Genomic DNA, 25,822 nt, shown 5'->3' with positions numbered 1-25,822 from the left:
CTTATCTATAAAGGCCTCATTTTTAAAGGCCCAAGAGGAACCCACTGCTCTCATAGAATGAGCCATAATCCTCAGAGGAGGCTTATGTCTTGCTGTTTCTATGCTAAACGGATGACACTCCTCAGACAAAAAGATAAGGAAGTAGAAGAGCCCCTCTGACCCCTACGCTTCCCGGAAAAGAGAACAAACAGAGAAAGAGGTTTATCTAAATTTCTTCGTGGCCCGAAGATAGAACTTCAAGGCACAAACCACATCCAGAAATACGTTATAAACGTTCCTTCGATGAAGAAGGATTAGTACATAAGAAAAGAACCACAATCTCTTGATTGATGTTGCGAATTGACCCAACCTTAGGAAGAAAACCTAACTTGGTACGTAGAACAGCCTTATCGGCATAAAAAGCCAGATAAGTAAGGACGCATTGCAAGGCAGCAATCACTACACTGCAGAAGCAATAGCCAGTAGAAAGGAACCTTCCAAGACAACAATTTAATGTCTACTTCATGCATAGGCTCCAACGGAGCCCTTGGCAAAACCTTAAGAACAAGATTTAAACTCCAAGGAGGAGCCTTAGATCTAAACACAGGTGTGATCCCAGCAGAGCCTTAACAAGTGGCTGCAAATCTGGAAGCTCTGCAAACCTCTTGTGGAGTAACAGACAGGACCAAAAACTGTCCCTTCAGGGGACATGCAGAAAAGTCCTTCTCCAGTTCAACCTGGAGAACAGAATAAGTAGGTCCTCCACACCTTATGATAGATGCAACGAGCAACCAGCTTACGAGCTTAAATGAGAGTAAAAATAACTCTTTGAGAAAACCATCTCTTGGCTAGCACTAAGCATTCAATCTCCACGCAGTCAGCCTCAGAGAATCTAGACATTGATGAACAAAGAGACCTTGGTCAGCAGATCCCTGCGACAAAGTAACTTCCACAGAGGAGATGATGACATCCCCACTAGATCCGCAAACCATATTCTTTGCGGCCAAGACGGAGCAGTCAGTATCACTGATGCCTGCGTGACTCAAGCTACTACACTAGGAAGCAGTGGTAACGGTCTGAAAGGATAAATTGGATTGAACCTCCAAGGCACCATTATTGCATCTGTTAGCTCCGCCTGAGGATCCCTGTACCTCTTTCAAATCTCTGCAAACACTCGGGATGGAGAGACCATTCTCCCGGATGAAAGGATTGTCTGCTGAGGAAATCCGCTTCCCAGTTGTCCACACCCGGAATGTGGATTGCTGACAGCGAACAAATGCGGGTCTCCCCACACCAGAATCCAAGATATTTCCCTCAAAATTAGGGAGCTTCTCGTTCCCCCCTGATGGTTGATGTAAGCCACCGAGGATATATTGTTTGATTGGAATCTGATTAACTGGGATGAACCCAGCAGAGGCCAAGCCTTCAGAGCATTGTATATTGCCAGAAGATCCAAAATGAGATCAGGAGGGAGCTTTACCTCCTGAGACCAAAGGCCCTGTGCCTTCCTGGCACCCCAAACAGCTCCCCATCCTGATAGACTCGCAACCATAGTCACCAATCACCCAGGATGGTCTTGAGACAGATGTCCCTTAGGACAAGTGATCCGGACAAAACCACCAAGAGAGCGATTCTCCCGATTGGTTGTCCAGAGACATCGGTTTGAGACAGATCCGAATGATCGCCGTTCCACTAGTTCAGCACGCGCAGTTGCAACAGTCTGAGGTGAAATATGCAAAAGAAATTATGTCCAAGCTGGACACAATGAGACCAATCACCTCCATACACTGAGCCACAGATGGCCTTAAGGAGATCTAGAGGGCAAGACATGTTGAAGCTAGCTTGCAACGTCTCTGGTCTGTTAGAAGTATTCTCATGTCTATGGAGACTATTATAGTACCAGAGAATTCTACCCTGGTACTTGATACAAGAGAACTCTCTAGATTATCTGCCATCCATGGGATCGAAGAAGACAGAGGAGATGTTCCGAATGGTCCACTCTTCGAAAAATTTCTGTAGCTAGACTAAACAGAAGGGCAATAAACTGGACGTGCTGGACCAGGAATGCAAACCTTAGGAACTGGAAGTGGTCCTTGAGGATTGGTACGAGAAGGGAGCATCCTTCAGCTCTATCGTGGTCATGAACTACCCCTCTCAAACGAGGAAGAATGGACCTTATTGTCTCCATCTTAAACCTGCTTAAGCACTTTAGGTCCAGAATCGGAACGGAAACTCCCTCCTTCTTAGGGACCACGAAAAGGTTTGAATAGTATCCCAAACCTCTAACTGCATTAGGCAACGGGACAATTAACTCCTAGAGGACAGATGCCGTACACACCCCAGAAAGGCTTCCCTCCTTTCTGGTCAGGAAGACAGGAGGAATCTGCCCTTGGGTGGCCGAGACTTAAAACCTATCTTGTAACCCTGAGCTATGACCTCCAGGACCCATGGATCCTGCATATCCTTGAACCAAGCGACTGAAAAGAGCGACATAGTGCCCCCTACACGATCCAGAAGAGGACCGGGGACCGCCCATTCATGCTGATGTAGACTCGGCGGGCTCCTTGCTCTGCTTGGCATTATTCCAGGACTGAGCCAGCTTCCAAGAGCATTTGGTTTGCTCTGACTTAGCGGAGGGCTGCTGACATGGGCTTTCAGAACAAAAAGAACGAAAATAGTCCCTTAGATTAGTTCATATACTCTTGCGGTAGGAGGGCACCCTTGCCCCCTGTGACCATGGAGATAATTTAAGTCCAGGCCTGGACCAGACAAAATCATTCCCTTAAAGGGAGGGAAGAAGTCTAGACTTAGAAGTCATATCCGCAGACCATGACTTCAGTCAGAGCCCGACAGGCCTGAACAGAAAAAGCTGAAGCCATTGCATTCAAGCGAATAAACTGCCTAATAGCAACACAGATAAAAGAATTAACAACCCTCAAAGCCGTAAATCTTTTCTGAGTAGCGTCGAGGGGATCCTCCACCCCGATCAAATCCTATAAGGAGTCACACCAGAAGATAGTTTCTCCAGTAACTGCGGCAACAGCCGCCGCCGGTTGAAACAAATATCCGGTATGTTGAAACATCTTTCTTAAGAGTTTCCATCTTTTATCCATGGGCTCTTCAAACTAAGAACTATCCTCAAGCGGGATAGTAGTACGTTCAGCAAGGGTGAAGATAACGCCATCCCAGTTAGGGACAGAACTTCACAACTCCATTGAGAGTCCAGGACCTGGGACAATTTGTTAAAGGGAGAAGAGGGGGAAAACAGAATTTATGCTTACCTGATAAATTACTTTCTCCAACGGTGTGTCCGGTCCACGGCGTCATCCTTACTTGTGGGATATTCTCTTCCCCAACAGGAAATGGCAAAGAGCCCAGCAAAGCTGGTCACATGATCCCTCCTAGGCTCCGCCTACCCCAGTCATTCGACCGACGTAAAGGAGGAATATGCATAGGAGAAATCATATGATACCGTGGTGACTGTAGTTAGAGAAAATAATTCATCAGACCTGATTAAAAAAACCAGGGCGGGCCGTGGACCGGACACACCGTTGGAGAAAGTAATTTATCAGGTAAGCATAAATTCTGTTTTCTCCAACATAGGTGTGTCCGGTCCACGGCGTCATCCTTACTTGTGGGAACCAATACCAAAGCTTTAGGACACGGATGATGGGAGGGAGCAAATCAGGTCACCTAGATGGAAGGCACCACGGCTTGCAAAACCTTTCTCCCAAAAATAGCCTCAGAAGAAGCAAAAGTATCAAATTTGTAAAATTTGGTAAAAGTGTGCAGTGAAGACCAAGTCGCTGCCTTACATATCTGATCAACAGAAGCCTCGTTCTTGAAGGCCCATGTGGAAGCCACAGCCCTAGTGGAGTGAGCTGTGATTCTTTCAGGAGGCTGCCGTCCGGCAGTCTCATAAGCCAATCGGATGATGCTTTTAAGCCAAAAAGAGAGAGAGGTAGAAGTTGCTTTTTGACCTCTCCTTTTACCAGAATAAACAACAAACAAAGAAGATGTTTGTCTGAAATCCTTTGTAGCCTCTAAATAGAATTTTAGAGCACGAACTACATCCAAATTGTGTAACAAACGTTCCTTCTTTGAAACTGGATTCGGACACAAAGAAGGCACAACTATCTCCTGGTTAATGTTTTTGTTAGCAACAACTTTCGGAAGAAAACCAGGTTTAGTACGCAAAACCACCTTATCTGCATGGAACACCAGATAAGGAGGAGAACACTGCAGAGCAGATAACTCTGAAACTCTTCTAGCAGAAGAAATTGCAACCAAAAACAAAACTTTCCAAGATAGTAACTTAATATCTACGGAATGTAAGGGTTCAAACGGAACCCCTTGAAGAACTGAAAGAACTAAATTGAGACTCCAAGGAGGAGTCAAAGGTTTGTAAACAGGCTTGATTCTAACCAGAGCCTGAACAAAAGCTTGAACATCTGGCACAGCCGCCAGCTTTTTGTGAAGTAAAACAGATAAAGCAGAAATCTGTCCCTTCAAAGAACTTGCAGATAATCCTTTCTCCAAACCCTCTTGTAGAAAGGATAGAATCTTAGGAATTTTTATCTTGTTCCATGGGAATCCTTTAGATTCACACCAACAGATATATTTTTTCCATATTTTATGGTAAATTTTCCTAGTTACAGGCTTTCTAGCCTGAACAAGAGTATCAATGACAGAATCTGAAAACCCACGCTTTGATAAAATCAAGCGTTCAATCTCCAAGCAGTCAGTTGGAGTGAAGCCAGATTCGGATGTTCGAATGGACCTTGAACAAGAAGGTCCTGTCTCAAAGGTAGCTTCCATGGTGGAGCCGATGACATATTCACCAGGTCTGCATACCAAGTTCTGCGTGGCCACGCAGGAGCTATCAAGATCACCGAAGCCCTCTCCTGATTGATCCTGGCTACCAGCCTGGGAATGAGAGGAAACGGTGGGAATACATAAGCTAGGTTGAAGGTCCAAGGCGCTATCAGTGCATCTACTAGAGTCGCCTTGGGATCCCTGGATCTGGACCCGTAGCAAGGAACCTTGAAGTTCTGACGAGACGCCATCAGGTCCATGTCTGGAATGCCCCATAATTGAGTTATTTGGGCAAAGATTTCCGGATGGAGTTCCCACTCCCCCGGATGGAAAGTCTGACGACTCAGAAAATCCGCTTCCCAATTTTCCACTCCTGGGATGTGGATTGCAGACAAGTGGCAGGAGTGATTCTCCGCCCATTGAATTATTTTGGTCACTTCCTCCATCGCCAGGGAACTCCTTGTTGCCCCCTGATGGTTGATATATGCAACAGTCGTCATGTTGTCTGATTGAAACCTTATGAATTTGGCCTTTGCTAGTTGAGGCCAAGCTTTGAGAGCATTGAATATTGCTCTCAGTTCCAGAATGTTTATCGGGAAAAGAGATTCTTCCCGAGACCATAGACCCTGAGCTTTCAGGGGTTCCCAGACCGCGCCCCAGCCCACCAGACTGGCGTCGGTCGTGACAATGACCCACTCTGGTCTGCGGAAGCTCATTGCCTGTGACAGGTTGTCCAGGTTCAGCCACCAACGGAGTGAATCTCTGGTTCTTTGATCTACTTGGATCGTCGGAGACAAGTCTGTATAATCCCCATTCCACTGTCTGAGCATGCACAGTTGTAATGGTCTTAGATGAATTCGTGCAAAAGGAACTATGTCCATTGCCGCAACCATCAAACCTATTACTTCCATGCACTGCGCTATGGAAGGAAGAAGAACAGAATGAAGTACTTGACAAGAGCTTAGAAGTTTTGATTTTCTGGCCTCTGTCAGAAAAATCTTCATTTCTAAGGAGTCTATTATTGTTCCCAAGAAGGGAACTCTTGTTGACGGTGTTACGGTACCAACTGTGTACCGAGGGTTAACCCCAGATGAACAATGTCCTGCATAGACAATCAGCAATTCACAACCCAGCCAGTTTCAGGTTTAAAACAGAATGACAACTTTATTTGAAGGCAGCATACAGATTTATACAGGTTTTTGACCCCCCCTCAGATGGGGGTTGAAAGAATGTTGTACATTAGATAAAAGGGAGAAGCGCCCTTGACATGATACAATAGAATTATATTACTTAAATACTTTACTTAGGCAGATAACAACTTAAACACATTTGGCTTGTCTTATCACCTAGCGTCTGTTCTCTGAGGGTGATTAAACAATGGCCTGTTTATTACTTAAATGTAATTATAGCACACAATAGCTGAGGCCAGAAAACCTGTCTTTAGAAATTAGATTCTTAAAGCTAAACACAGTTAACTCTTTCAGTCCTGACAGAAGGGTCTGTCACATAGCTCCCCCCTTGTGGAACACTCCGGCAGACCCGGCTTGACCCTTTTGCGCGTCAACCTGGGGATGACCGGACTAAGGGGTGGTAGGCATGTCAGTTTGCTGGGACAATCCATTTGTATTCCCGTTATGAGAGAGAATTCCTGTCCATACAAACAAGGGTTCAACTTCCTCAGTGCCCAGACTAGGGCTAAACAGTCCTTCAAAATCTCATCAGCTTCTTTACGAGTTTTCTGTACCTGCTCTTTATAGGTATCCACAATCCCTTCATACTGACATAGGGTGCCCTTGAGTTGCTGCACCTCACTATGAGCCAGCGTCAGCTTCTCCTCAAGTGTCACTAAGTTTGTCTTTAAGGTTTCATGTTCCACTCTCAAGCTGGTGTTTTCTGCAGTCTGTCGGTGCAGCCTGTCTAGCAGAGATTCCTGTTCTAAACGTGCTTTTTCCTCTGCGCTCCTCTTCTCCTTCATCAGCGCATTGTAACGGGACTTCCACGTATCAATAGCGGATAGAGATTTACTGAGCTCAGCGTCCTGGGGCTTAGCAGCAGGGGGGTCAGTCTCTGCTGCACGGATCTGAGCACGGGTAGTCACAGGGTTAACATCAGCGGGACCCATGGGAGTATAGGCAGAAACAAGGGGGACCAAGGTATTTCCAAGGAGAACATCAGCTGGTAAATCCTTCATGACCCCCACATTCACAGGTCTAGCGCCCCCTCCCCAATCCAAATGCACCCTGGCAACAGGTAGGCGGAACACAGTGCCCCCTGCTACCCTCACAGCCACAGTGTCTCCTGTGTGCTGTTTCTCAGACACCAAGTTCTTTCGAAGCAAGGTCATGGTAGCACCAGTATCCCGTAGACCACTGACCTCCTTCCCATTCACTTTAACCAGTTGCCGGTTATTCCGGTGGGCAGCTTGCACAAGGTCTGCCTCATGTAGGATGCCCCAGCATTCTTGCGCCTCTACGTAGCGGGCCGCAGGCTGAGGGTTACGTGGGATTCTGCCGGCGGGTCTTCTCCAGGACTGTGCTTGGTTCGCTGCATTTAGGGGACACTCTGGTCTTTTGTGCCCTAGTTGCTTACATCTAAAGCACCGAATCGGTTGTGAGTAGCCCCGCAAATTGAACCGGGCTCTCTGAGGGTAGTTCGTGGCCGGAGGCCGTGTGGTATAGCGGTGCGCTGGGGGTTGGTAACTGGCAGCTGCTGGGGTGACTGGGGGTCTGTACTCCACTCTAGCAGGGGGCTTAGTGGTAGCAGTGTCCAGTTTGCGGGCATCCGTATACTCATCTGCCAGGCGAGCAGCTTCATGCAGGGTGGAGGGTTTACGGTCCCGAACCCACTCTCGAACTCCTGCGGGTAACTTGTCGAAGCAATGTTCCAACAGGAATAGCTGCAGCACCTCTTCCCCAGATACGGCTTGGCACCCCGCTATCCAGTGAGCTGCTGTGCGGTGCACCTTACATGCCCACTCAAGGTAGGAATCACCAGCCAATTTAACAGTGTCTCTGAACCGTCTCCGGTATGCCTCCGGTGTAACCGCATACCTGGAGAGCAGAGCCTCTTTTACAGTATTATAATCCCTGACTTCCTCATCTGGAATGGCCCGAAAAGCCTCACTGGCCCGGCCGGATAATTTTCCGGATAATATCATGACCCAGTCCTCTGCGGGTACCTTGTGTAGTGCACATTGCCTCTCAAAATCCGCAAGGTACCCATCAATCTCTCCTTCTGTTTCCAGGAAGTTTTTAAAAGCTGCAAAATTTACTTTTCTCTTTTCCACTGGGTTTGCTGCAGCGCCGCTTTGGCGAAGTAGGTTGGCCTCCACAGCTGCTATGACCCGGTCGATAATTTCCGCAGATGGGTTGGGGCCATAATGTGCCAGTCTTATTTTAACCGCCCGATCAAAGCTTGCTTCTGCGGGGGTTCTGTCTGCTATGCTGGGCCCATTGGTTCCTTCTGTCCCTGGTACTCTTTCCATCTTAGTCAGTATTGTAATAATCCCCCTCTTCCTGAGGTTACTGGCATGTGTAGTTGCTCTTCTGGGCGATAAGGTTCATTCCGTCGCTTGCCACCAATGTTACGGTACCAACTGTGTACCGAGGGTTAACCCCAGATGAACAATGTCCTGCATAGACAATCAGCAATTCACAACCCAGCCAGTTTCAGGTTTAAAACAGAATGACAACTTTATTTGAAGGCAGCATACAGATTTATACAGGTTTTTGACCCCCCCTCAGATGGGGGTTGAAAGAATGTTGTACATTAGATAAAAGGGAGAAGCGCCCTTGACATGATACAATAGAATTATATTACTTAAATACTTTACTTAGGCAGATAACAACTTAAACACATTTGGCTTGTCTTATCACCTAGCGTCTGTTCTCTGAGGGTGATTAAACAATGGCCTGTTTATTACTTAAATGTAATTATAGCACACAATAGCTGAGGCCAGAAAACCTGTCTTTAGAAATTAGATTCTTAAAGCTAAACACAGTTAACTCTTTCAGTCCTGACAGAAGGGTCTGTCACATACGGGAACAGAGAACTTTTTTCTATGTTCACTTTCCACCCGTGAGATCTGAGAAAGGCTAGGACAATGTCCGTATGAGCCTTTGCTTTTGACAGAGACGACGCTTGAATCAGTATGTCGTCCAAGTAAGGTACTACTGCAATGCCCCTTGGTCTTAGCACCGCTAGAAGGGACCCTAGTGCCTTTGTGAAAATCCTTGGAGCAGTGGCTAATCCGAATGGAAGTGCCACAAACTGGTAATGCTTGTCCAGAAAGGCGAACCTTAGGAACCGATGATGTTCCTTGTGGATAGGAATATGTAGATACGCATCCTTTAAATCCACCGTGGTCATGAATTGACCTTCCTGGATGGTAGGAAGAATTGTTCGAATGGTTTCCATTTTGAACGATGGAACCCTGAGAAATTTGTTTAGAATCTTGAGATCTAAAATTGGTCTGAATGTTCCTTCTTTTTTGGGAACTATGAACAGATTGGAGTAAAACCCCATCCCTTGTTCTCCTAATGGAACAGGATGAATCACTCCCATTCTTAACAGGTCTTCTACACAATGTAAGAATGCCTGTCTTTTTATTTGGTTTGAAGACAATTGAGACCTGTGGAACCTCCCCCTTGGGGGTAGTTCCTTGAATTCCAGGAGATAACCTTGAGAAACTATTTCTAGCGCCCAAGGATCCTGAACATCTCTTGCCCAAGCCTGAGCAAAGAGAGAGAGTCTGCCCCCCACCAGATCCGGTCCCGGATCGGGGGCCAACACTTCATGCTGTTTTAGTAGCAGTGGCAGGTTTCTTGGCCTGCTTACCCTTGTTCCAGCCTTGCATCAGTCTCCAGGCTGGTTTGGTTTGAGAACTATTACCCTCTTGCTTAGAGGGTGTAGAATTTGAGGCTGGTCCGTTTCTGCGAAAGGGACGAAAATTTGGCTTATTTTTAGCCTTAAAAGACCTATCCTGAGGAAGGGCGTGGCCCTTTCCCCCAGTGATGTCTGAAATAATCTCTTTCAAGTCAGGGCCAAACAGCGTTTTACCCTTGAAAGGGATGTTAAGCAATTTGTTCTTGGAGGACACATCCGCTGACCAAGACTTTAGCCAAAGCGCTCTGCGCGCCACAATAGCAAAACCTGAATTTTTCGCCGCTAATCTAGCTAATTGCAAAGTGGCGTCTAAGATAAAAGAGTTAGCCAATTTAAGTGCTTGAACTCTGTCCATAACCTCCTCATACGAAGATTCTTTATTGAGCGATTTTTCTAGTTCTTCGAACCAGAAACACGCTGCTGTAGTGACAGGAACAATGCATGAAATTGGTTGTAGAAGGTAACCTTGCTGAACAAACATCTTTTTAAGCAAACCCTCTAATTTTTTATCCATAGGATCTTTGAAAGCACAACTATCTTCTATAGGGATAGTAGTGCGTTTGTTTAGAGTAGAAACCGCCCCCTCGACCTTGGGGACTGTCTGCCATAAGTCCTTTCTGGGGTCGACCATAGGAAATAATTTCTTAAATATAGGGGGAGGAACAAAAGGTATGCCGGGCCTTTCCCATTCCTTATTTACAATGTCCGCCACCCGCTTGGGTATAGGAAAAGCATCGGGGGGCACCGGGACCTCTAGGAACTTGTCCATCTTACATAATTTCTCTGGAATGACTAAATTGTCACAATCATCCAGAGTAGATAACACCTCCTTAAGCAGAGCGCGGAGATGTTCTAATTTAAATTTAAAAGTAATAACATCAGGTTCAGCTTGTTGAGAAATTTTTCCTGAATCTGAAATTTCTCCCTCAGACAAAACCTCCCTCCTGGCCCCTTCAGATTGGTGTGAGGGTATGTCAGAACCATTATCATCAGCGTCCTCATGCTCTTCAGTATCTAAAACAGAGCAATCGCGCTTTCTCTGATAAGTGGGCATTTTGGACAAAATGTTTTTAATAGAATTATCCATTACAGCCGTTAATTGTTGCATAGTAAGAAGGATTGGCGCACTAGATGTACTAGGGACCTCTTGTGTGGGCAAGAATGGTGTAGACACAGAAGGGGATGATGCAGTACCATGCTTACTCCCCTCGCTTGAGGAATCATCTTGGGCAACATCATTATCAGTGGCATCATTGTCCCTACTTTGTTTGGACACTATGTCACATTCATCACATATATTTAAATGGGGAGGAACCTTGGCTTCCAAACATACAGAACATCGTCTATCTGATGGTTCAGACATGTTAACAGGCATAAACTTGATAACAAAGCACAAAAAACGTTTTAAAATAAAACCGTTACTGTCACTTTAAATTTTAAACTGAACACACTTTATTACTGAATATGTGAAAAAGTATGAAGGAATTGTTCAAAATTCACCAAAATTTCACCACAGTGTCTTAAAGCCTTAAAAGTATTGCACACTAAATTTGAAAGCTTTAACTCTTAAAATAACGGAACCGGAGCCGTTTTTACATTTAACCCCTATACAGTCCCTGGTATCTGCTTTGCTGAGACCCAACCAAGCCCAGAGGGGAATACGATACCAAATGACGCCTTCAATAAGCTTTTTCAGTGGTTCTTAGCTCCTCACACATGCATCTGCATGCCTTGCTTTCCAAAAACAACTGCGCATTAGTGGCGCGAAAATGAGGCTCTGCCTATGACTAGAAAAGGCCCCCAGTGAAAAAGGTGTCCAATACAGTGCCTGCCGTTTTTTTAATACATCCCCAAGATTAAAAGAACTATTTATAGTTATAATCCACTAAATATACTTATAAAGTAATCGTTTTAGCCCAGAAAAAAGTCTACCAGTCTTTAAAGCCCTTGTGAAGCCCTTTATTCTTATACTAAACTAAGAAAATGGCTTACCGGTTCCCATAGGGAAAATGACAGCTTCCAGCATTACCAAGTCTTGTTAGAAATGTGTCATACCTCAAGCAGCAAAGTCTGCCCACTGTTTCCCCCAACTGAAGTTAATTCATCTCAACAGTCCTGTGTGGAAACAGCCATCGATTTTAGTAACGGTTGCTAAAATCATCTTCCTCTTACAAACAGAAATCTTCATCTCTTTTCTGTTTCAGAGTAAATAGTACATACCAGCACTATTTTAAAATAACAAACTCTTGATTGAAGAATAAAAACTACATTTAAACACCAAAAAACTCTTAACCATCTCCGTGGAGATGTTGCCTGTGCAACGGCAAAGAGAATGACTGGGGTCATTGTGACCAGCTTTGCTGGGCTCTTTGCCATTTCCTGTTGGGGAAGAGAATATCCCACAAGTAAGGATGACGCCGTGGACCGGACACACCTATGTTGGAGAAAAGGAATACAATCCTGTCCCATTCATTCTTAATAATGTTCGCCATCTAACAGGAGCAGGGAAGGATAAGGTACCACCCTGTCCTTAAACTCTATCCAATTTAGGAATTAAAGCTTCATCAGGCAATTTGGCCTCTGGAACCTCTGAATTTGCCAAAAACGTCCCTTAGAAGAAAGCGCAAATTCCTAAACTAAAGTCTGGTTCCTCCGCAGCCGGAGGTTTAGAGGTAGCAGACTCCAACCCAGAATGTTCATACTCTGAAGTCTCAGAAAGAACTTCATCCTCTGATAATCCCTCAGTTAAATCCAATAAATTATCTGATGTACTCTGGGAAGGAGTGCAATATGCAGACACCGCCGTCTGATCTGCGCAGTAATGTCTTGTAAAAAAAAGGCAATGCTACAGGAAAACTGCATGTGTAGAGATATAAGAATGTAGGGTACGCACCTCACTGGACGACAACTCCTCAGAGGGGGACAGCTCCGTGGTATCAAACATGTTTGATATTTTCACATTATCAAGGCATATGGAACATAATTGAGAGGGCGGAACTAAGGCCTCATCACCATATAAACAGGAATTACTCTTAGGAATTACTATTAGGAATAGAGGGAGTGCCCTCTAAAGTAACAGGATCCTCCATCACTAGTGCAATAACCGGAGAACTAGAGAAAACATAATTTATGTAAGAACTTACCTGATAAATTCATTTCTTTCATATTGGCAAGAGTCCATGAGCTAGTGACATATGGGATATAAAATCCTACCAGGAGGGGCAAAGTTTCCCAAACCTCAAAATGCCTATAAATACACCCCTCACCACACCCACAATTCAGTTTAACGAATAGCCAAGCAGTGGGGTGATAAGAAAGGAGTAGAAAGCATCAACAAAGGAAATTTGGAAATAATTGTGCTTTATACAAAAAATCATAACCACCATAAAAAGGGTGGGACTCATGGACTCTTGCCAATATGAAAGAAATGAATTTATCAGGTAAGTTCTTACATAAATTATGTTTTCTTTCATGTAATTAGCAAGAGTCCATGAGCTAGTGACATATGGGATATCAATACCCAAAATGTGGATCTTCCACTCAAGGGTCACTAGAGAGGGAGGGAATAAAAAATAAAAACAGCCATATTCCGCTGAAAAAATTAATCCACAACCCAAAAAAAAATAGTTTATTTTCATTTTTAAAAGAAAAAAACTTAAAAGCAGAAGAATCAAACTGAAACAGCTGCCTGAAGAACTTTTCTACCAGAAACTGCTTCCGAAGAAGCAAATACATCAAAACAGTAGAATTTAGTAAATGTATGCAAAGAGGACCAAGTTGCCGCTTTGCAAATCTGATCAACTGAAGCTTCATTCTTAAAAGCCCACGAAGTGGAGACCGATCTAGTAGAATGAGCTGTGAATCAAAAGTTTCAACCAAGAAGCCAAGGACATAGCAGAAGCCTTCTGACCTTTCCTAGGACCAGAAAATAAAACAAATAGGCTGGAAGTCTTCCTGAAATCTTTAGTAGCTTCCACATAATATTTCAAAGCTCTTACCACATCTAAAGAATTTAAGGATCTCTCCAAAGAATTCTTAGGATTAGGACATAAGGAAGGGACAACAATTTCTCTACTAATGTTGTTAGAATTCACAACCTTAGGTAAAAATTTAAAAGAAGTCCGCAAAACTGCCTTATCCTGATGAAAAATCAGAAAAGGAGACTCACAAGAAAGAGCAGATAACTCAGAAACTCTTCTAGCAGAAGAAATGGCCAAAAGAAACAACACTTTCCAAGAAATTAGTTTAATGTCTAAAGAATGTATAGGTTCAAATGGAGGAGCCTGTAAAGCCTTCAGAACCAAATTAAGACTCCAAGGAGGAGAAATTGACTTAATGACAGGTTTAATACGAATTAAAGCCTGTACAAAACAGTGTATATCAGGAAGTATAGCAATCTTTCTGTGAAATAAAACAGAAAGAGCGGAGATTTGTCTTTTCAAGGAACTTGCAGACAAACCCTTATCCAAACCATCCTGAAGAAACTGTAAAATTCTAGGAATTCTAAAAGAATGCCAGGAAAATTTATGAGAAGAACACCATGAAATGTAAGTCTTCCAAACTCTATAATAAATCTTTCTAGAGACAGATTTACGAGCTTATAACATAGTATTAATCACTGAGTCAGAGAAACCTCTATGACTTAGAACTAAGCATTTAATTTCCATACCTTCAAATTTAATGATTTGAGATCCTGATGGAAAAACGGACCTTGAGATAGTAGGTCCGGCCGTAACGGAAGTGGCCAAGGCGGGCAACTGGACATCCGAGCCAGATCCGCATACCAAAACCTGTGTGGCCATGCTGGAGCAACCAGCAACACAAAGACTGTTCCATGATGATCTTGGAGATCACTCTTGGAAGGAGAACTAGCGGCGGTAAGATGTAAGCAGAATGATAACACCAAGGAAGTGTCAGGGCATCCACTGCTTCCGCCTGAACATCCCTGGACCTGGACAGGTATCTGGGAAGTTTCTTGTTTAGATGAGAGGCCATGAGATCTATCTCTTTAAGACCCCACATCTGAACAATCTGAGAAAACACATCTGGATGGAGAGACCACTCCCCTGGATGTAAAGTCTGGCGGCTGAGATAATCTGCCTCCCAATTGTCTACACCTGGGATATGCACTGCAGAGATTAGACAGGAGCTGGATTCCGCCCAAGCAAGTATCCAAGATACTTCTTTCATAGCTTGGGGACTGTGAGTCCCACCCTGATGATTGACATAAGCCACAGTTGTGATATTGTCTGTCTGAAAACAAATGAACGGTTCTCTCTTTAGCAGAGGCCAGAACTGAAGAGCCCTGAGAATTGCACGGAGTTATAAAATATTTACTGGTAATCTCGCCTCTTGAGATTTCCAAACCCCTTGTGCTGTCAGAGATCCCCAAACAGCTCCCCAACCTGAAAGACTCGCATCTGTTGTGATCACAGTCCAGGTTGGCCGAACAAAAGAAGCCCCTTGAACCAAACGATGGTGATCTATCCCCCATGTCAGAGAGTGTCGTACATTGGGATTCAAGGATATTAATTGTGATATCTTTGTATAATCCCTGCACCACTGATTCAGCATACAAAGCTGTAGAGGTCTCATGTGAAAACGAGCAAAGGGGATCGCGTCAGATGCTGCAGTCATGAGACCTAAAACTTCCATGCACATAGCCACTGAAGGGAATGACTGAGACTGAAGGTGCCGGCATGCTGCGACCAATTTTAAACGTCTCTTGTCTGTTAGAGACAGAGTCATGGACACTGAATCTATCTGGAAGCCTAAAAAGGTGACCCTTTTCTGCAGTACGTAAAGACTGAGCTAGTACCAAGATATCGTCCAAATAAGGAAACACCGCAATACCCTATTCTCTGATTACAGATAGTAGGGCACCCAGAACCTTTGAAAAGATTCTTGGAGCTGTTGCTAGGCCAAATGGAAGAGCAACAAATTGGTAATGCTTGTCTAGAAAAGAGAATCTCAGAAACTGATAGTGTTCTGGATGAATCGGAATATGAAGGTATGCATCCTGCAAGTCTATTGTGGACATATAATATCCTCGCTGAACAAAAGGCAGAATAGTCCTTATAGTCACCATCTTGAAAGTTGGTACTCTTACATAACGATTCAAAAATTTTAGATCCAGAACTGGTCTGAATAAATTTTCTTTCTTTGGTACAATGAATAGGTTTGAATAAAACCCCAGACCTTGTTCCTGAGGAGGAACTGGCATGATTACCCCTGAAGACTCCAGGTCTGAAACACACTTCAGAAAAGCCTGAGCTTTTACTGGATTTACAGGGATGCGTGAGAGAAAAAATCTTCTCACAGGAGGTCTTACTCTGAATCCTATTCGATACCCTTGAGAGACAATGCTCTGAATCCAATGATTTTGGACAGATTTTATCCAAAAATCCTTGAAAAACAGAATTTATGCTTACCTGATAAATTACTTTCTCTTGAGGTAGCAGTCGCTTTCTGACCAGAATAGATAACAAACAAGGAAGATGTTTGTCTGAAATCCTTAGTTGCTTGCAAATAGAACTTTAGAGCACGAACTACATCAAGATTGTGCAACAGACGTTCCTTCTTCGAAGAAGGATTGGGACACAGAGAAGGAACAACAATTTCCTGGTTAATATTCTTGTTAGAAACCACTTTAGGAAGAAAACCAGGTTTAGTACGCAAAACTACCTTATCTGCATGGAACACCAAGTAAGGTGAATCACACTGTAAGGCAGATAATTCCGAAACTCTTCGAGCAGAAGAGATAGCTACCAAAAATAAAACTTTCCAAGATAACTTAATATCTATGGAATGTAAAGGTTCAAACGGAACCCCTTGAAGAACTGAAAGAACTAGATTTAGACTCCATGGCGGAGCCACAGGTTTATAGACAGGCTTGATTCTGACTAAAGCCTGTGCAAACGCTTGAACGTCTGGTACCTCTGCCAGACGCTTGTGTAAAAGGATAGACAGAGCAGATATCTGTCCCTTTAAAGAACTAGCCGACAAACCTTTCTCCAATCCGTCTTGGAGAAAGGACAATATCCTGGGAATCCTAATCTTACTCCACGAGTAACCCTTGGATTCACACCAACAAAGATACTTCCGCCATATCTTATGGTAGATTTTCCTGGTGACAGGCTTTCTAGCCTGAATCAGAGTATCTATAACTGACTCAGAGAAACCACGCTTTGATAGAATTAAGCGTTTAATCTCCAAGCAGTCAGACGTAGAGAAACTAGATTTGGATGCTTGAACGGACCCTGTATTAGAAGGTCCTGCCTCATTGGCAGTGTCCATGGTGGGACAGATGACATGTCCACTAGGTCTGCATACCAAGTCCTGCGTGATTCTGGCGATCAGACAAGGGAGAAGAGGAAACGGTGGGAAAACATAAGCCAGATTGAAGGACTAATTGCTAATTACATCTATCAATGCCGCCTTGGGGTCCCGGGACCTGGATCCGTAGAGAGGAAGCTTGGTGTTCTGATGGGACGCCATCAGATCCAACTCTGGAATGCCCCATAGCCGAGTTAGCTGGGGAAAAAACCTCCGGGTGGAGTTCCCACTCCCCCGGGTGAAAAGTCTGACAACTCAGAAAATCCGCCTCCCAGTTGTCTACTCCTGGGATGTGAATTGCTGAGAGATGGCAGGAGTGGTCCTCCGCCCACCTGATTATTTTGGTTACTTCCTTCATCGCTAGGGAACTCTTTGTTCCCCCCTGATGATTGATGTAAGCTACAGTCGTGATGTTGTCCGACTGAAATCTGATTAATTTGGCCGCAGCTAGTTGAGGCCATGCCTGAAGCGCGTTGAATATCGCCCTCAGTTCCAGAATGTTTATCGGGAGAAGAGATTCTTCCCGAGACCATAAGCCTTGAGCTTTCAGGGAGTCCCAGACTGCACCCCAGCCTAACAGACTGGTGTCGGTCGTTACATTGATCCACTCTGGTCTGCGGAAACATATTCCCTGAGACAGGTGATCCTGAGACAACCACCAGAGAAGAGAATCTCTGGTCTCCTGGTCCAACTGAATTTGAGGAGACAAATCTGCATAATCCCCATTCCACTGTTTGAGCATGCATAGTTGCAGTGGTCTGAGATGTATCCGAGCGAAAGGGACTATGTCCATTGCCGCTACCATTAATCCGATTGCCTCCATGCACTGAGCTACAGATGGCCGAGGAATGGAATGAAGAACTCGGCAAGTAGTTAAAAGTTTCAACTTTCTGACCTCCGTCAGAAATATTTTCATTTCTCCTGAATCTATTAGTGTTCCTAGGAAGGGAACCCTTGTGAGTGGGGACAGAGAACTCTTTTTGATGTTCACCTTCCACCCGTGAGACCTCAGAAAGGCCAATACAATCTCTGTGTGAGCCTTGGCTCTGTGAAAGGACGGCGCCTGAATTAAGATGTCGTCCAAATAAGGCGCCACTGCAATGCCCCGCGGTCTTAGAACCGGCAGAAGGGACCCTAGCACCTTTGTGAAAATTCTGGGAGCAGTGGCTAAACTGAATGGAAGAGCCACAAACTGGTAATGCTTGTCTAGGAAAGCGAACCTGAGGAACTGATGATGATCTTTGTGGATAGGGATATGTAGGTACGCATCCTTTAGATCCACGGTAGTCATATATTGACCTTCCTGGATCATAGGTAAGATTGTCTGAATGGTCTCCATCTTGAATGATGGAACTCTGAGGAATCTGTTTAGAATTTTTAGATCCAGGATTGGTCTGAAAGTTCCTTCTTTTTTGGGAACCACAAAAAGGTTTGAGTAAAAACCCAGTCCTTGTTCTGCAATTGGAACTGGGTATATCACTCCCATCGTATGTAGATCTTCTACACAGCGTAAGAACGCCTCTTTCTTTGTCTGGTCTGTAGACAGACGAGAAATGTGGAACCTTCCCCTTGGAGGGGAGTTCTTGAATTCTAGAAGATATCCTTGGGTAACAATCTCTAATGACCAGGGATCGTGAACATCTCTTACCCAGGCCTGAGCGAAGAGAGAAAGTCTGTCCCCTACTAGATCCGGTCCCGGATCGGGGGCTACCCCTTCATGCTGTCTTGGTAGCAGCTGCAGGCTTTTTGGCCTGTTTACCCTTGTTCCAGCCCTGGTAAGGCTTCCAGGTTGCCTTGGGCTGTGAAGCGTTACCCTCTTGCTTTGCAGCTGTAGAGGCTGAAGCGGGACCGCTCCTGAAATTACGAAAGGAACGAAAATTAGCTTTGTTTTTAGTCTTAAAGGGCTTGTCCTGAGGGAGAGCATGGCCCTTTCCCCCGGTGATTTCTGAAATAATCTCTTTCAATTCTGGCCCGAAAAGGGTCTTTCCTTTGAAAGGGATATTTAATCATTTGGATTTTGACGACACATCGGCCGACCATGACTTGAGCCAAAGCGCTCTGCGCGCCATAATGGCGAAACCTGAATTTTTTGCCGCTAACTTAGCTAATTGCAAAGCGGCATATGTGATAAACGAATTAGCCAGCTTTAGAGCCTTAATTCTATCCATAATTTCGTCATATGAGGTCTCCGTCTGGAGCGACTCCTCCAGTGCCTCAAACCAGAAAGCCGCTGCAGTACTTACAGGAATAATGCAGGCAATAGGTTGGAGAAGAAAACCTTGTTGAACAAAAATTTTAAGTAAACCTTCTAACTTTTTTTTTTTTTTGAAAAATAAATTTTTATTAACAATGAATGTACCAAACCAAAACACATCACAGTTTACATTTGACATATTTGTGAACGCTAATACACGCGAAAGACATTCAAGATATACATTCAAGATATAGTCATTAGAGCGGAAGGGGAGGACCAATTTGCCCTGTGATCATACTTCGGCTGTGTATTTACATTTTCCCGTGGATGTGCAATGGCTTGTCAATGTGTAGGTTTCCCTTTTTATATTTTAGTTTTGTGAGCTTTCTGTAACTTAGGTAGTGCATGAAGTCATACGTCATACCTGATAATCCTGACATCTAAGTGAGGTGGGATAGTAGGGGGAGGTGGTATATATTGTTGGGGGAGCTATTGATTAAAGTCGGTCTCCCACCTCTCTCTAAGGGAGGAGGGGGGATATTAGGGAAAGAGGTAGAGATGGCAAATGGGGAGGGGGAGGAGGGGAGGGGTCGGGGAAGCGAAGTACACCTCAAGTCACACATAGTGAGGTGTATCTTCTAGGGGGGGAAGAGCAAGACGGTCAAGAGGAGGTCTCCAATTTTTGAGAGAGTAGGGCATTATGGATTTGGTTTTAGGTAGGCCTCCCAGGGTTACCATATAAGGGAGAAGAGATCTGACTGTTTCCTTGTTCTAAAGACATAGTCCTCCATTACTTTGAGGTATTGCAAGTAGTCTAGGACTGCCTGCCATCTCGGGGGCTGCAGCTTTTTCCAATTTCTAGCAATCAACATCTTGACTGATGTCAACAGATAGATTAGGAGGTATCTCTTGTGTTTTGGGAGCTTTTTTACTCCAAGATGTAAAAGGGCAAGGCCCGGAGTATCCGGGGTCGGGAGCTCCAGGGCCGTACCGGCCTCGCTGAATCTCGCCCAGAGTGGCCGAAGCTTGTCACACGTCCACCACATATGGAGTGGGGACCCTATCTCTCCACACCCCCTCCAGCACAGGGGTGAGTGTTCGGGGTAGAGGGTCCGGAGTTTGGTCGGCACTAAGTGCCATCTGGTGAGAATCTTAAAATAAAGTTCATACATTGTAGTGCAATGGAGCGGAGCTTTAGTCAGTTGTATCGCCTTAGACCACTCAAGTGACGTGAAAGTCAGTCCTAGCTCAGTCTCCCAGGAAGCCATATGTCTGGTTTTCACTAGAGTGGGAGACCCCAAGAGGGCTCCATAGTGGGTAGTGAGGGGTTTGAACAATTGCAGGTTCGCTCCCCATCTAATCTCCCAAATCGTGGGTCTCCTGATCCTGTCAACTAGGAATCCCCAAGTCTTCATCATAGACCGGAGTCTCGCAAAGTCAAACTCCAGGAGGCGGGGAATACCGTATTTGGCAATCATATCCTGGGATGAAAGAAGATTATCGTCCGAATAACCTAACTTTTTATCCATAGGATCTTTAAAAGCACAACTGTCTTCAATTGGTATGGTTGTGCGTTTAGCAAGCGAAGAAACAGCCCCCTCTACCTTAGGGACCGTCTGCCACGAGTCCCACCTGGGGTCAGTTATGGGGAACATTTTCTTAAAAATAGGGGGGGACGACGACGACAAAAGGGACACCTGGTCTATCCCACTACCTTGTAACAATATCCGCAACCCTCTTAGGGATCGGAAACGCATCAGTGTATACAGGGACCTCTAGGTACTTGTCCATTTTACACAACTTCTCTGGGACCACCATAGGGTCACAATCATCCAGAGTAGCTAATACCTCCCTGAGCAATACGCGGAGGTGTTCCAATTTAAATTTAAATGCTAATGAATCTGACTCTGCCTGATGAGAAACCTTTCCTGAATCGGAAATTTCTCCCTCAGACATCAAATCCCTCACCCCACTTCAGAGCGTTGTGAGGGCACATCAGATAATGCTACCAAAGCTTCAGACTGCTCATAATCTGTTCTTAAAACAGAGCTATCGCGCTTTGCAGGAAAAACTGTCAGTTTGGATAGAAAGGCCGCAAGCGAATTATCCATGACTGTCGCTAGTTGTTGCAATGTAATAGGGGCAGACGCACTAGAGGTACTAGGCATCGCTTGAGCGGGCGTAACTGGTTGTGACACATGGGGAGAGGTAGACGGACTATCCTCATTACCTTCAGTCTGAGAATCATCTAGGGCCACACTTTTAAGTGCAAAAATAAGATCTTTAAAGTGTATAGACATATTAGTGCTATTGGGACACATTCTGAGAGGGGGTTCCACCATGGCTTCTAAACACATTGAACAAGGATTTTCCTTAGTGTCAGACATGTTTAACAGACTAGTAGTATACACAAGCAGGCTTGGAAAACACTTTAATCAAATAAAAAAACACAATTTGAAAAAAACTTTACTGTGCCTTTAAGAAATAAAAAGAGCACACAATTTTACAAAACAGTGAAAAATGCAGCAATCCTTTTGAAATTTTCAAAGTATGTACCTAAGGCTTTAATATGATTGCACCACAAGTTGCAGAACGATTAACCCCTTAATGCCCAAACCGGAGCAGCCTAAAGCCAACAACCGGTTAAATAACTACAGTACCTTGCCACAGCTTACTGCTGTGGCCCTACCTGCCCTTAGTGATCAGTTTTGGGGGGAAAAGCTTCTTTTAGGTCCTCAATCAGCAGCTGGAACCTCCATGTGAAGCAGCATGAACTGTCTTTCAATTCTAACTGCGCATCTGAGGCGCAAAATTAGGCCCCACCCACTCCACTCCGGAGTTGTAAGGCCTACAAAAATCACTTCTAAGTGACTAAATTTTTGCCATGTGGATAATAACCCCAGAAAATACTCCAAAGTGCTTAAAAAAGTGTCTCCAACGAGTATTTCTTAAAACAAATAATCGATTGCCCTGAATTAGTGTCAACCAGCCTAATTAGCCCTGTTATGTAAGCATTCAATTCTTTACTAAGTCTCAGAACATAGCTTACCCTCCCCACATGGGGATCTTGTCAGTCTTCTAGTATTATCTCAGTCTTGTCTAGAAATAAATGACTGAACATAACTCATTGCAGTCAAGCCTGCAAACTGTTCCCCCCAACTGAAGTTTTCTGGTACTCCTCAGTCCTGTGTGGGAACAGCAGTGGATTTTAGTTACAACATGCTAAAATCATTTTCCTCTCAGCAGAAATCTTCATCACTTTTCTGCTAGAAAGTAAATAGTACAAACCGGTACCATTTGAAAATAACAAACTTTTGATTGAAGATATAAAACTACAATTCTAACACCACATTCACTTTACCCTCCCGTAGAGAGACCCTAGTGCTTAGAGCCGGCAAAGAGAATGACTGGGGGGTGGAGCTAGAGGGGGACAGCTCTGCTGTGTGCTCTCTTTGCCACTTCCTGTAGGGAATGAGAATATCCCACAAGTAAAGGATGAATCCGTGGACTGGATACACCTTGCAAGAGAAAAACCTTAATCTGACCCCTACCAGCTGAGCTGGAATGAAGGCCGCACCTTCATACGGACTTAGGGGCTGACTTTGGTTTCCTAAATGGCTTGGATTTATTCCAATTTGAGGAAGGCTTTCAATTGGAAGCATATTCCTTGGGGGGAGGAATGGGTTTTTGTTCCTTATTCTGACGAAAGGAACGAAAACTGTTAGAAGCCTTAGATTTACCCTTAGGTTTCTTATCCTGAGGCAAAAAAACTCATTTTCCCCCAGTGATAGTTGAAATAATAGAATCCAACTGAGAACCAAATAAATTGTTACCTTGGAATGAAAGAGATAGTAATCTAGATTTAGATGTCATATCAGCATTCCAAGACTTAAGCCACAAAGCTCTTCTAGCTAATACAGCTAAAGACATTGATCTAACATCAATTGTGATAATATCAAAAATGGCATCACAAATAAAATGATTAGCATGTTGCAGTAAGCGAACAACACTAGATATGTCAGAATCCAATTCATGTTGCGCTAAATTTTCTAACCAGAAAGTTCATGCAGCCGCAACATCAGCCAAAGAAATAGCAGGTCTAAGAAGATGACCTGAATATAAATAGGCCTTCCTTAGATAAGATTCAAGCTTCCTATCTAAAGGATCCTTAAAGGAAGTTCTATACTCCATAGGAATAGTGGTACGTTTAGCAAGAGTAGAAATAGCCCCAATAACTTTGGGGATTTTTTCCCAAAACTCTATAGATTTTGCTGGTAAAGGATACAATTTTTTAAACCTTGAAGAAGGAATAAAAGAAGTACCTGGCTTATTCCATTCCCTAGAAATCATATCAGAAATAGCCTCAGGAATGAGAAAAAACCCTGGAGAAACCACAGGAGGTTTAAAAACAGCATTTAAACATTTATTAGACTGAACGTCAATAGGACTGGTTACCTCAATATCCAAAGTAATTAACACTTCTTTTAATAAAGAACGCATATACTCTATTTTAAATAAATAAGTAGATTTGTCAGTGTCAATGTCTGAGGAAGGATCTTCTGAATCAGATAGATCCTCATCAGAAGAGGATAAATTATTATGTTGTTGGTCATTTGAAATTTCATCAGCTAAATGAGAAGTTTTAAAAGACCTTTTCCATTTATTAGAAGGTGGAAATGCAGACAAAGCCTTCATAATAGAATCAGAAACAAATTCCTTAAAATTTACAGATATATCATGCACATTAGAAGTTGAAGGAACTGCAACTGGCAATGTACTATTACTGATGGAAACACTATCTGCATGTAAAAGTTTATCATGACAACTATTACACATGACATTCGGGGGAATTATTTCTACAATTTTACAACAAATGCACTTAGCTTTGGTAGAACCGATGTCAGGCAGCAATGTTCCAGCAGAAACTTCTGAGGCAGGATCAGATTGGGACATCTTGCACAATGTAATAGAAAAAAACAACATATAAAGCAAAATGATCTATTTCCTTATATGACAGTTTCAGGAATGGGAAACAAATGCAATAGCATAGGCCTCTGATAGCAAAAAGCAAGAGGCAAACATACAAGGGGTATTGAAATAATGAAAACATTTGGAACCGGAAATGACACACTTGCGTCACTAATGGCGCTGCCGTATGAAAGGTCTCGGCGTCACAAATGACGCCGGAAATGACGAAGCTGCGTCATAAACATATTTTTTTCGTGCCAAAAATTTCTCGCACCAAGAATGACGCAATAAAGTTTAGCATTTGACGCACCCGCGGGCCTAATACCCACAATTGTAAGAAGAAGTCAATTGAAAAAAGACTAAACCCCAGGTAAGAAATACATTTCTTAAAAATGTTTACATTCCCCAAATATGAAACTGACAGTCTGCAAAAGGAAATACATGAACCTGACTCATGGCAAATATAAGTACAATACATATATTTAGAACTTTATATAAATGCATAAAGTGCCAAACCATAGCTGAGAGTGTCTTAAGTAATGAAAACATACTTACCAAAAGACTCCCATCCACATATAGCAGATAGCCAAACCAGTACTAAAACAGTTATTAGTAGAGGTAATGGTAAATTGAGAGTATATCGTCGATCTGAAAAGGGAGGTAGGAGATGAATCTCTACGACCGATAACAGAGAACCTATGAAATAGACCCCCGTTAGGGAAATCATCGAATTCAATAAGTGATACTCCCTTCACGTCCCTCTGACATTCGCTGTACTCTGAGAGGAAACGGGCTTCAACAATGCTGAGAAGCGCATATCAACGTAGAAATCTTAGCACAAACTTACTTCACCACCTCCATAGGAGGCAAAGTTTGTAAAACTGAATTGTGGGTGTGGTGAGGGGTGTATTTATAGGCATTTTGAGGTTTGGGAAACTTTACCCCTCCTGGTAGGATTGTATATCCCATATGTCACTAGCTCATGGACTCTTGCCAATTACATGAAAGAAATAAAACATTTTATTAAAAAAAAAAAAAACGGCACCCTTATACCCCAATGGCTGGGGCACGCACCACCTCCTATGACCCAGACAGTACAAAGAATTATAAATCCTCTCTGATAGACACCCGGTCAGGAAAAAGAGAATGAATCACATGGTGCACAATGCAGGACCGTCCCTGCTATGAGAAAGCGCTCCAAGCTTGTAAGCTGCATGGCTCTCAAAGTGAAAGTGAAACCTGTATATTCCATAACAGCCTATGAGCCCATAACATCACACACATAAAAGCAGCATAAAATCAAATAAACATATAAGATTATTCCCCTCTGTTCAATAATCCCCCTAAGGAGATATTAACCCTTGATTCTATACAGATAAAAGGAGTCACACTGTGACCCTGTCTTCTTGCGTTATCATACATATATAAAATATGAAACGATCTTACCAGAATCTACGCAGTGGAACGGGAAAACGGCCCTTCAAGTGTGACAGACAGTAGCATCGCTTCTGACAAGGACTTGAGTGAAGAAGGCAGGCAGAGAAACTTGTCAACGCTGATTGCCTATGGAGCTGTTAATATGAGTCGGAATGGTTTCGCAGAAAAACTCTCCCTGCATCTCTGGACTCTAACTTTCATCCATGCTCT

The 25,822-nt window shown here is 43.7% G+C and overlaps 1 protein-coding gene across 1 annotated transcript in view; it reads right to left on the bottom strand.

Moving 5' to 3' along the window:
* CPEB4 (cytoplasmic polyadenylation element binding protein 4) overlaps nt 1–25,822 on the bottom strand; it is a 476,000-nt gene that overhangs the window by 151,135 nt on the left and 299,043 nt on the right. The window lies entirely within an intron of this gene.

The sequence above is a fragment of the Bombina bombina genome, chromosome 6 (genome assembly GCF_027579735.1).
Source record: "Bombina bombina isolate aBomBom1 chromosome 6, aBomBom1.pri, whole genome shotgun sequence".
In the NCBI taxonomy this organism is placed as follows: domain Eukaryota; kingdom Metazoa; phylum Chordata; class Amphibia; order Anura; family Bombinatoridae; genus Bombina; species Bombina bombina.
The sequence above is the reverse complement of the archived record's forward strand: the minus strand, read 5'-3'. Positions and strand labels throughout refer to the sequence as shown.